The sequence below is a fragment of the Sciurus vulgaris genome (genome assembly GCF_902686455.1).
Source record: "Sciurus vulgaris genome assembly, chromosome: 3".
Classification (NCBI taxonomy): Eukaryota; Metazoa; Chordata; class Mammalia; order Rodentia; family Sciuridae; genus Sciurus; species Sciurus vulgaris.
Genome location: NC_136463.1, coordinates 141878786 through 141891435, shown reverse-complemented (window position 1 = coordinate 141891435; position 12650 = coordinate 141878786). Strand labels below are relative to the sequence as shown.

The 12650-nt window shown below is 31.5% G+C and overlaps 1 protein-coding gene across 1 annotated transcript in view; it reads right to left on the bottom strand.

Annotated features, from left to right (window-relative positions):
• Window positions 1-12650, bottom strand: part of LOC306655767 (PTB domain-containing engulfment adapter protein 1-like) — a gene marked incomplete at its 5' end in the record, with an annotated part of 56628 nt that overhangs the window by 25910 nt on the left and 18068 nt on the right. The gene's annotated exons all lie outside the window — the stretch shown is intronic.

Genomic DNA, 12650 nt, shown 5'->3' with positions numbered 1-12650 from the left:
AAAGAAAGGAGTCCACCAATGAACCACTAGCTATTGAGTTTAGAAGCAAGAATTCCTTATTTACAATTTTTAAATTTCTTTCATTGTTGTATGTTTTTCCTTGTTGTTTCCCTCCCCAAATATTTGATGCCTATTAAATAAAAACACAATGCCAAATGCAGTTTCTCTTGTTCCTCCGCCCTTTTCTTTCCCTAGTAAGAAAACAAGGCCAGATGGTGGGCAGGTAACCTGAATAGGCCACCTGGGTGGAGTCTGGAAAACTTGAGGAGCACCCTCTTTAAATGAGGCAAGTTCTGTTCAGGCCCAGTAGATCTTTGTCTGGTAGAAATGAGTAATTCCAACCCAGAATGGTCAGGCCTTAAATATGCAAGATGAGGTCAGAGTCCTGAATTTTAATGTGAGTTCTCCCAATTTTAAGTGAAAGTGAACCATTTGTATTTTTGTAAAGCAACGTGGATTGAACAAAATACATGTCATCTGAATTTGACCTGGTAAGTAATTTACCATCTTTGATCCACCACCTAGAAACTGCCAAAAAATACCACCAGAAAGTCCACCAGCTCATTCTTTCTTCATTTACATCTCCACTAATTTCATGGTGCCTATCTTGAAGTATACATTAAAAATATATTTATTTACTTTGTTAACATTAAAAAAATTAGGTTAAGGCTTTAATCTATGGCAAACATCATATTTAAGAGGAGTAGTATAATGTTTTAATGACAGAAAAACTTGTAGAAACATTATTGAAAATGCTATGCTTTAACTGATCTACTAAAATTCTAATACTTTGTCATATACTATGATCAATCTAGGGTAAAAACATAATTTATCATTAAAGTTTACACTATTTAATTGACAACAATTTTTGGAGTTCACTATATGTTTAAAGAGGGTTTTAGCTATGAGAAAATATTCGTAGTGTTTAACTTGGCTAACTAAAAATGCAAAATATGTACAAAGAATTGTATAGAAGGACCATTTGTCCTACAAAAATACAGAAAAAAGACACAAAAATAAACTATGATAAATTATAATAAAAATACTAATGAAATGAAAATGCCAGATATCAACTATGTATGCACAGTTTATTCAAGCCAATGAAAAATATTTAAGGAAAGAAATTTAGTTGTGGTACATTCTTGGATTATATGTAATATTTAAAAGTAGTGAAAGTGGTCATGACAGGTTATATGATTCTGAATTTTTTTTTCTGTTTCTTATGTCAAAAATTTGGTGTAACGTTTTCATTTTGCTTTATAATAAAAACATTTATTTTAAATTGTGGTTTATTTTTCTCCTTTTTAAACCATGATTTCAATGCTCCCTTTTAATAAATCATTATGTTATCCTCAAATTCTCACTGTGTATACTACAGAGAATCACTTAAATGATAATGCTGATGATACAGCATTTATAGTCCATATTGTTTTTATTAATGACTTTTAAAAAAATCATATCCGCTTTTTTTTTATAACAACAAATACTTATGAAGCATAGAACTGTCTGGTAAATTCTGCATATATTATGTTACTTCATCCACATTATGATTCTGACATAAAGATTATTATCCCCACAATACGTATGATAAAACTGCAGTTCTGTAAGGTTGAATATCTTGCCTAAGATCTCAATGATTTGAGAAACATGAATTCAAATCCAGAATGTCTGATTCTCCAACCCTTGCTTTTTGAGGGGAAAAGTGGGAGGATAAAATTTCTATACAGTGAAATGTATGGATTATAATTGTACAATCAGCAGTGCTTTGATAAATGTATATAAGTATCATATCACTAAAGATATGAAATTTTTCTGTTCCCTGATAGTCTTCTGTGCTTACTTCTAGTCAAATCTCATCTATTATGGGCAGTCCCTGCTCTAATTTCCACGACCATGGTGAGTTTTGCCTGTCCTAGATATCGATAAAAAAAATGGATCATACTGTACATGTTCTTTTGTGTCTGGCTTCTTTTACTAACGTAATGTCTTTGAGTTTCAACATGCTGCATGTTTCAATAGCACATTTGTTTTATTGCTGATTTAGTTTTCCATGTTATGTATATACTACAACTGATTTATCCATTTTCCTATTGAAGGGCATTCATGGTCTTGCAGAACTTAGTTATTAAGAATAAAAAAGTATAAACATTCTTGTAAAAATCTTTTGTAGACATATATTTCCATATTTCTGGGTAGATGCCTAGAATGTAAAATTGCTAAATCATAAGATGAGTCTGTAGTTAACATTATAAAATCTGCCAAATGGTTTCCAAATTATACCATTTCACATTCTATCCAGTAGTAAGAGAGTTCTAGTTACTCCATATTCTCACCAACATTAGATAATAAGTATTTTGACTTTTAGTCATTTTACTGGATGAGTGACATTCTATCAATGTGCTTTTGCTTTGCATTATCCTGTTGAATAATTATATTAGCCTAGTTTCATGTGCTCTTTTTTCACACTATATTTAATGAACTAACTCCCGTTCAGGTCTCTTGCTCATTTTTATTAGGTATTTTTCATTGTTATTGTTCAGTTTTAGAAGGCTGTTATGTGTTCTAGATATAAATATTTTTGGATATATGTATTAAGGATCTAGTCTCACAATGGGTGGCTTGCCATTTCATCTAGTTAGTAATGTTTATGGGTTAACATACAATTCTTATTTTTTTTATTTTGATTCATTGTACATAAATGGGGTACAACTGTTGTTTCTCTGGTTGTACATGAAGTAGAGTCACACCATTCATGTAATCCTACATGTACATAGGGTAATGATGTCTGTCTCATTCTGTTATTTTTCCTTCCCCCACTTCCTCCCCACAATTCTTATTTTTGATAAACTACATTGGGTCTTTTTTTGTCATGTTTAATGCTTCTGTGATAAGACTATATAAACTTCCACTTTTAAGTTGACCCATCTTATGTTATGTTTATATAGCATAAGCAGGGGCTAATTCTTTGTAACTTAAAAAATATATTTAGCTAGTTGTTCTAGGACCATTTGTCAAAAAGACTACTTTCTTCAATCAATTATTTTGTCATATTTGTGTAAAGTAGACTGTATGTGTGGATATTTTTGGGCTCTACAATATTGCTATTATTTGTCTACCATTATGTTGATATACTTGCTTAATAGAAGTTTCTTTAAAGTATTTTGAAATCAGGAACTACATGTCCCCCAACTTTGGTGTTCTCTTTGGAGATTGATATTTATTTTCATGCTCATTTGTTTTATCATATTAGAATTTTCAATTTCTTAATAAAAATCCCATTGAGATATGATTGTGGATTTGTCTTTGCCTGTTCAATTTTCTGCTTCATTTTTAAAAAAGTAGTGTTCTTACATGAACATACATTGGTCCTTTGATCATTATGACAACTTTAATACCATCCTTTAATCATTACTAGCAACAGTTTTTTTCCTTTTAATTCCCTGAACATATTTGTAAAGAAGCATAGCATTACAGATAAATTCAAAAAATGTCTTTAACTCTAGCCTTCACCTTGGCCCTCTCTACGACTCCATGGAGATCCTGACTAAAGTTTGTCATTCTAGATAAAGGTCACGAGCTCTGCATTTATTTACCTGTATGTATAAGTTCACATATGCTCTAAGAGTATAACGATACTAAAGTTTGATTCTGTAGCAACTTGTTAGTCTGGAACTTCTTATTACCTATTTAATTCATTTATTTCAGTTACGTTAATTTCACCAATATCACATTAAATATGAATAAAGAATAATCTTAAAATATAATGTATTGTGTTCATACATATATAAGCAATTTACATATGCAGTCTCAGTTGTTTTTCCCCTGCAATATTTTTTTAATGAATGCTATTTTTAGCTTATAGATGAAGAGTTAAATGTTTAAAAACATAAATTTGCCTTCTGAAATAACTCATGAATGATGGAACGGTATTTTGAGTTTCTGCCTCAGTAATGTTAAAGTTCATGTCTTTATTAGTATATCACACTGGTTTTCTACATTAGAAAAAAATGTGTTTTAGTAAATAAACTTTGTGTAATATAAACCCTAGAACGCATCTAAAATCACATCCACATATCTATGACAGAAATTATATACTCTAATGGTTTTACTAGTTATTAGAACAAAATGTCTAGTTATATATAATATCAGATCACAGAAAAAGATTTCACATTGTAATAAAGAAATAAAAAATCTTCCAGGTATAATTTAATTATAGTAGTTCGTAAAGTATGCCCATTGAAATTTAAAAAATAAAAAGTTTTATCTCATAATTTGAAAAATGCAGGTTCTTTAAAGAACTACAGCAACTTATTACTTGGGAAGTATTTAATATTCCCATAAAATTGTATTTTTAAAATCAAATAATGTTTCCTGACTCATATATAGAGAATTTAAGAAGATGTGCTATGTAGTCAGAGAATTACACTTTGATAAATTTAATGGTTCTTGGTTTAAATGATTTTAAAAAGTAAAAAGAGAAACAATAAACAACAGTTTTTTAACTTGATTAGAAATGTGGGAAAATCAATATAGGGCAGTAGACTTATGTGCTCCTAATAACTGCACAAAATTTGAGTATCTAGCTGTCAATGCCAAATATGTCAGTGTTACTGTAATGACATCCAAAAGAATATCAGACAATTTAATCATCTTAAATTATTTTTCTGGTTTACACTTGCTTATTTCTGCCTTTGTGTCAAAATAAGCCAAATTATCAGAACTTTTTAAATCATGGATTCAATAAATAAATTTACTATTTCATAAGCTGAAGAAATGAATACCAGCAGTAAAGGGAAATATTTAGTCATGATAAGCTTTCAGATCCTTATTATCAACTGGTTATATTAGGTTGGATTACTAAACCAGGAAAATAGTTTTTATTCATTGATAATGTAATGAAATATAAAGAGCAAGAATATTTTTAATTAAAAACTATTTGTATCAAAAATTAAAAAGGAAAAACATGAAATATAACTATAAAAAATACAAAACAACTTCCCCAAGTAGACCTTGTGAAAGGACTGCATGTAGTAATTACTTCTAGTATTAATAACGTATGATTCTTTGGACAATGAACCATTTTTCTACAGATATTAAGTAAGTAAAAGAGAAGTTTTATACCTTGCCACATCTTACATTACACTTCACGTTAAAAAAAAAAAAAAGTACTAAGCTGGAGGAGACACAACAGTTTCATCTGTTTATTGGGAGCTACTCTTTACATCAAAAGCAGTATCCAATAAATAAAGTATATATATATTAGCATTGGAACAATTGTGAAAACAATATCAAAATAAGGCCTAATGGTGTCAGTGACAATATTTAACTCACAATAAAGAAGTCAAATCAACCAAATCAAAATGAATTCTGTATTTTAGTATTATTTTTAAGTGTATATGTTATGTTTTTTAAAAATTCTTTTCAGTTATATGCAACACTAGGATACATACACCCTGACATAATCACAACAGCATGGAACACAAGACATAACTCAGGCCAATTCAGTCCCCAGTACTACCCATCCCCCACACTCCCTCCACTCCACTTACAGTTTAGTTTTTTAAAAATTTTATTAAGTGTCCTATGGATACACTTGATGCTGGGTCCCACCGTGCCACATCCATGCATGTACATGCAAATATTCAACTGGATTCATTCCACTGTTCTTCCCTTTTCCTGTCCTTCATCCAATTCAATCCCTTAAGTCTTCTCTACTGATCTTTCCTGTATTTTGACCAAATTCCCTCTCCCTTTTTTTTTTTTTTTCTGTTTCTTTTTGTTTTTTCTTTCTTTTTTAATTCCCTCCTACCTTATTTTGGATTAGCTTCTGCCAATCAGAGAAAACATTTGACCTTTGACTTTTGGGGACTGGATTATTTTACTTAGCATGCTAGTCTCCAGTTCCTTCCATTTACTAGCAAATGCCATCATTTCATTCTTCTTTATGGTTGAGAAATACTCCACTGTGTATACATATACACATTTTCTTTATCCATTTATCTGTTGAAGGGCACCTAAGTTGGTTCCACAGCTTGGCTATTGTGAATTCAGCCACTATAAACATTGGTGTGGCTGCATCACTGAAATATGCTGATTTTAAATCTTTTGGATATATACCAAGGAGTGGCACGGCTGTTTCATATGGTATTTCCAGTCCTAGTTTTTTAAGGACTCTCAATACTGCTTTCACAGTGGTTGCACTAATTTTCCTTCCCACCAACAATATATGAGTGTATTTTTTTCTCCACATCCTTGCCAGCATTATGATTTGTATTCTTGGTAACTGCCATGCCCATTAGAGATGAAAATATCAGTGTAGTTTTGAGTTGTATTTCCCTAATTGCTAGAGATGTTGAACATTTTTTCATATATTTGGTGACAATGTGTATTTCTTCCTTTGAGAAGTGTCTGTTTAGTTCTTTTGCCCATTTATTAACTAGGTTATTTGTTTCGTTGAGTTCTTTGCATAGTCTAAACATTAATGCCCTATCTGAAGAGCAGGTGGCAAAGATCTTCCCCCATTCTTCAGGCTCTTTCTTCGTGCTCTTAATTGTTTCCTCTGCTGTGAAGGAGCTTTTTAATTTGATGCTATCCCACTTATTGTTTGTTTCTTGAGCTTTAGAAGTTTAGTTAAGGAAGTTGATTCCTGTGCTGACATGCTGGAGTGTTGGGTGTACATTTTCTTCTAGCAGTTGCAGGATTTTGGTCTAATTCCTAAATCTTTGATCCACTTTGAGCAATAGGGATCTAATTTCATTTTTCTACCTGTGGATTTCCAGTTTTCCTAGCACTATTTGTTGAAGAGGCTATCTTTTCTCCAATGAATGTTTTTGGCACATTTATCTAGTATGAGGTAACTATTCATGTGGAGTTTTCTCTGTGTCTTTTATTCAATTCCATTGGCCTTCCTGCCAGGTTTTGTGCCAATACCATGATGTTTTGTTATTATGGCTCTGTAATATACTTTAAGGTCTGATATTGTGATGCCTCCTGCTTCACTCTTCCTGCTAAGGATTGCTTTGGCCATTGTGAGCTTCTTATTTTCCCAAATCAATTTCATAACAACTTTTTCTATTTCTATGAAGAATGTCATTAGTATTTTAATTGGAATTGCATTTACTCTGTATAGAGCTTTCAGTAGTATGGCCATTTTGACAATATTAATTCTGCCTATCCAAGAACATGGAAGGTCTTTCCATCTTCGATGGTCTTCTTCAATTTCTTTCTTTAGTGTTCTGCAGTTTTCAGTAGAGGTTCTTTACCTCTTGCAAACCACATACAACAATATATTAAAAAGACTTCATCCTGACCACGTGGGTTTCATCCCAGGGATGAAAGACTGGTTGAATATGCGGAAATCAATAAATGTAATTCATCGCATAAATAGAGGGAAGGTCGAAAAACAATAATCACATGATTATTTCAATAGATGCAGAAAAAGCATTGACAAAGCACAGCACCCATTCATGTTTTAAATACTAGAAAAACTTGGAACTGAAGGAACTTACCTCAACATTGTAAAGATCACATACGACAAGCCCAAGACCCACGTAAAACTGAATGGAGAAAAACCAAAAGCATTTCTTCTAAAAACAAGAACCAGACAAGGATGCCCCACTTCCACCACTCTATTTCAACATGGTCATTGAAGCTCCAATCAGAGCAATCAGGCAAGAGAAGGAAATTAAAGGGATACAAATAAGAAAACAGCAGCTCAAATGATCTGTTTGCTGATGATATGATCTAGAAGACCAAAAAACCTACTCTACCAGACTTCTAGAGCTCATAAATGAATTCACAGTAGCAGAACATAAGATCAACATTCATAAATCAATGGTGTTCCTATACTCCAATGATGAATTTACTGAAAAAGAAATTAGGAAAACTATCCTATTCACAATAACCTCAAAATAATACTTGGAATCAGTCTAATACTACTTTTAAACTTAAGGAGATAATGGGCTGGGGGTGTAGCTAAGTGGTAGAGCACTTTCCTAACATGTATAAGGCCTTGGGTTCAATTCCCAGCATGGCATAAAATGAAATAATAAAGCTGCATAAAATCAAAACTTAATATGACTACAGAACTTATATAAACATTAAATCTTAATAATACATGATTTTATCAGTAAAGAAAATTTCACTTTTGTAGCATACTAGGGTAGGCTTCATCTAAATTTCAACAAAACTGAAAATCCATGGATCTGATTCTGTTACTATCTAGCTTTGTGATTCTCAGAACTTCAGTGAACCTCTCTGCCCTTATTTATCTAAAATGAGATGAAAGGTTTGGTTCAAACAGACCATGACTTATTTTTCTAAGTAAAATTTTCATACTGAGATCATTTTAGAATTTACATTCATTTTAAGAAATAATATAGGCAGGTCATGTGTACCCTTTATCTGGGTTTTCCCAGTGGTAACATATTTCAAATACAAATCACAACTGGGATGTTGATGATAAATAGTCAAGATGCAAAACTCCATTACCAACAGAATCTCTCATCTGATTGTTTTATAGGTATACTCTCTTATAGTCTGTTCTCAGTCTTTCTTTAATCTTCTGGCAAAATGATCTGTTTTCCATTCCTATGATTTAGTCACCTTAAGAAAGCCTACAATAAGAATCATGGAACACGTAAGCTCTGGGAACTGACTTTTCTCACTCCCTATTCTCTGGGGAGTCATCAAATTGTTGTGTTAACAGCTCATTCCTTTTTATTGCTCAGTAGTGTTCCATGATTAGAATGTACCAGTGTTTCACTACTCAGACATTTCTGCAGTATCTGTAGATTTTTTCCCATTATGACTAAGTTACTCTAAATATTTGTGTACAGGTTTTTGTTGTGAGCATTTTAAGTTTTGATTGCTCTGAGAAAATTTTCCAAATAGTGCCTATGATAGTTGCATGTTAAGTTTATTATGAAACTGACAAACTGATTTTCTCCAAGTGGCTGTACCATTCTATACCCCTGTCAACTATCTAAAGGTTATTGTTTTTCTACTTCCTCACTAGCATTTGGTATTTTTAATTGCAGCTTTTCAGATAATTGTGTAGTAAGTTACCTCTCCTTTTGTTGTCAATTTATATTTTCCCAATACACACTATTGGTAACATCTTTTCATGCACTTACTTGCCATCTTTATATCCTCTTCAATTAAATGTACTTTCATTTTCTTTGCCAGTTTTCTTATTTGATAATTTTTATATGTAGGTTATCAAATTTCTGTATACTAGTCCTTTGATAAGCAGTTTGCAAATATCTGTCCCATGTCTTAGATTGTCTTGTCATATGGATACTTAATAAGGCCTTTCTGATGAAGTCCTAGTTTCCATTATTTTTCCATTTATGGATGCTGCTCAGTTTGGATGTCAAGTCTAAGATCTCTCTGTATAGTCTTACAAGTTGAAGATTGTTCTTGTTTTTTTTTTTTTTTTTTTTTCTAAATGTTTTATGGTTGTACATTTTACATATAAGTCCATGATGCATTTTCAGTTAATTTTTGTATAAGGTGTCAGGTTTAGGTATTTTATTTGCATGTGCAGGTCAAACTGCACCACTACTTTTGGTTGAAAGCTTATCTTTCTTCTGATGTATTGCTTTTGTATCACTGTCAAATATTAGTTAAGTGTATTTTTATAAGTTTATTTCTGTATTTTTTTTTACTCTGATCTATGGACCTCTTTGTCTATCCATCTACCAAAACTATAGTATTTTGGAGTAATCCTGTTTTGAGTTCACTGGATTTTTTTAACTTATATGTTTATGGTATTTGTTAAATTTGGGGAGTTTTCAACCATTATTTCTTTGAGTGCTTTTATAAGGTTGGTCTGCCTTCTTTCTTCTCTCTTTCCAAGACTCCAATGACATACACATGTTGGACATTATGTGACAGTCCCACAGAACACTCAGGTTCAGTTTCGTTTTTGCTTCTTTCTGTGCCCTTGTGTGTTTGTGTGTGTGCTCATGTGCACATACATGTACTTGTTATGTCTGAACTGTTCAGATTGGACATATTCCATTTGTCAGATTTTCAAGTCACTAATTCTTCTAATTTCTATTTCTTTGTTTAAGTTTTCTATTTCTTTAATAAGACTTTCTACTTCTTTAGCTGTGTTTGTAATTTTTCATTGTCTTATATTTTATGTTGTTAATTTTAAAATTTTTGCCTTATAATTATAGTAGCAGTTTGGGGATCTTTTGGTTCACTTTTTTTCATTTAGTTTAAGATGGTTCTGTTTCCTGGTATGAGGAGAGGTTCTCAATTGAATCTTGGATATTTTGGATATTAGGTTATGAATTCTAGAAATTATGTTAAATTTTCTGGTTTTGGTGGCTTCCTATGACATACACCTGTAGGGAAGTGAGGATGGAAAAGCCCTGCCTCGTGGTTCCCTGCAGAGGACTGAGGTCCACTGCCTCTTCAGTGATGGTTGAATATTCTGGCTCACCAGGTGGTCCTCCCTGTGACCATGGAAGGAAGGGGACTTGTAAATACAGATGGACAAATACAGTGATGGGAATCTAAAGTGTTGGATTTTTTTCCAGATTCTGTTATTACTTAACTTTGTAACTTGGGGAAACTAAATGTTTGTTAAGCAACATAGCCATGGTTTGTTAAAATAAGAGGAAAGAATTATGCCATTAATTTATCATTTATTCTTTCATGTTAATACTCTATTTAAAATAAGAATTAGAAAGAATGGCATACCAAACATTCTTCATACCCATCAGATCACACTCATTATTTTAATTAAAGTCAATGAAACCTCATAGTGAAAATAATACAATGAAATTAAGAAAACATTTCCTCTTTGAGTTAATGAAGTTGATGCCAACTCGTGATTTGAGAGATATTTTGCACCCTTGTTTTTCAGATCCAGGCTTGCATCTACCCACAACAGAACTGCTTGCTAAATGTGGATTTCCTGAATAGCAGACCCAATGAACATATATATTTTTAGATAGGAGATCCAAGAACTGTATTTTAAAGTCACCTCTTATGATTCCTATGTACACAAACTGGTTGTGAATCAGGGCTCTCATGTCAATAAGTTATTGTCAAACTTCAAGAAAAAAGAAATTTGATATGCTATTTTCAAAAAGAATAGTAGGTCAAAGGTACTGAAATTCTAGTAATCAATTACAGAAATTTACGAATGAGAAGAAATAGGGTCTATGCTATTTAGACTACATATTCTGGTAAACTTAAATTTCATAAGCATGCAGCAGATTTGAATGGAAATCACAGAAAGATATAACAAGTGGTACAAATATATAAAGCTGTTTGATATTGATAATTAATTATGATTATGAACATTTCAGAGGACCCCAAGAAAGTTTATTTCTATGGGTACCACAGGAAAGAAGGACAACTGAGTTAATTGGTGCAAATGGTAAAAGGTTATTATGTTTTACACATAGAAGATATTCAATAAATATTAACTTTAATCTTCTTAATCACATAGAGGAAAACATCTGCAAATAATCAGGATTATGAAACACTTGAAATATGTAAATGTAATGCATTCATTCAAGAGGATAAATTTCAAAAACAATTTGAGCTTTATACAAAATATCTTTTTGTGTCTATAATACTGTCTTACATGGATAATCATATTTTTCAGATTAGATGTTCCATAATATCCAATGGTTCTTAAAATGTATTATTATGCCAAGCATTTTAGCATGTTAGCTTGCCTTTTTAAAACACTAATATTTAAAAGACACAGAAAATAACTTGAGCTACTTTTGGTAAATTTTCATCTTGATTTTTTCATTAAGGAAAAAATTATTGAGTATATGTTGTCCACCTGATGCAGGAATTATACATAAAATAAAAAGGCATTTGTTCTCAAGAAGGTCACAGTCTAACACCAAGAGATAAATGACACAATTATGATAATAATATTAGTAATCTCCTATTTTTGAGAGTAAAAAAAATAGCAAATAATGAATTAAATTCTATGTCCTTTTTAAATCAAAACTGTTGAGGTTAAATATTTTTCCTTCTTTGAAGACAATGACTGTAATTTGTGTGTAAGTTTTATAACAGGAACTCAGACTAGATTATGATTAGAAGTAGTTTATGCTTTTAAGCAAGACAAAGGATTTTCTTTAAGATTCCAAATAATTGAAGAATTGTTACCTAATTTAACTCTCAGAAGAGTCTAACTGATCTTATTTATAATTTTAGATTAAATTCAAAGCAAGCACACTCATACCTAAATACACATATTATTACTTTTCATTACATTAAATGTTCTGAATGACAAACATCAAGAACCAAGTCTTTACAGTATTAGATAATTTTTTTAAGGAGCTATGTAGATTTTATTTCCTGGAACTTAGACTACTTATCTTCATGAAATCTATCACACTCCAGGAAGAAAAAGAAAAAAGTAAACACAAAAACAAAAACCGTTCTCACCATTACTCTTTGCATTATGTACATATTGCTAAATAATGTTTGACATTAAAATTACATATGAATGATTACAAGAGATATAAACGCACAGCATAAGCAGGACTGGTGTTCTAACAAAAGAAATTTGCATGCAAACTTTTGCTCATGAACATAAGAATTTAGTTAAAGATAAAATCCTGAAGGATATTCTCATGACAGGATGAATCTATTAGTGTAGTTAA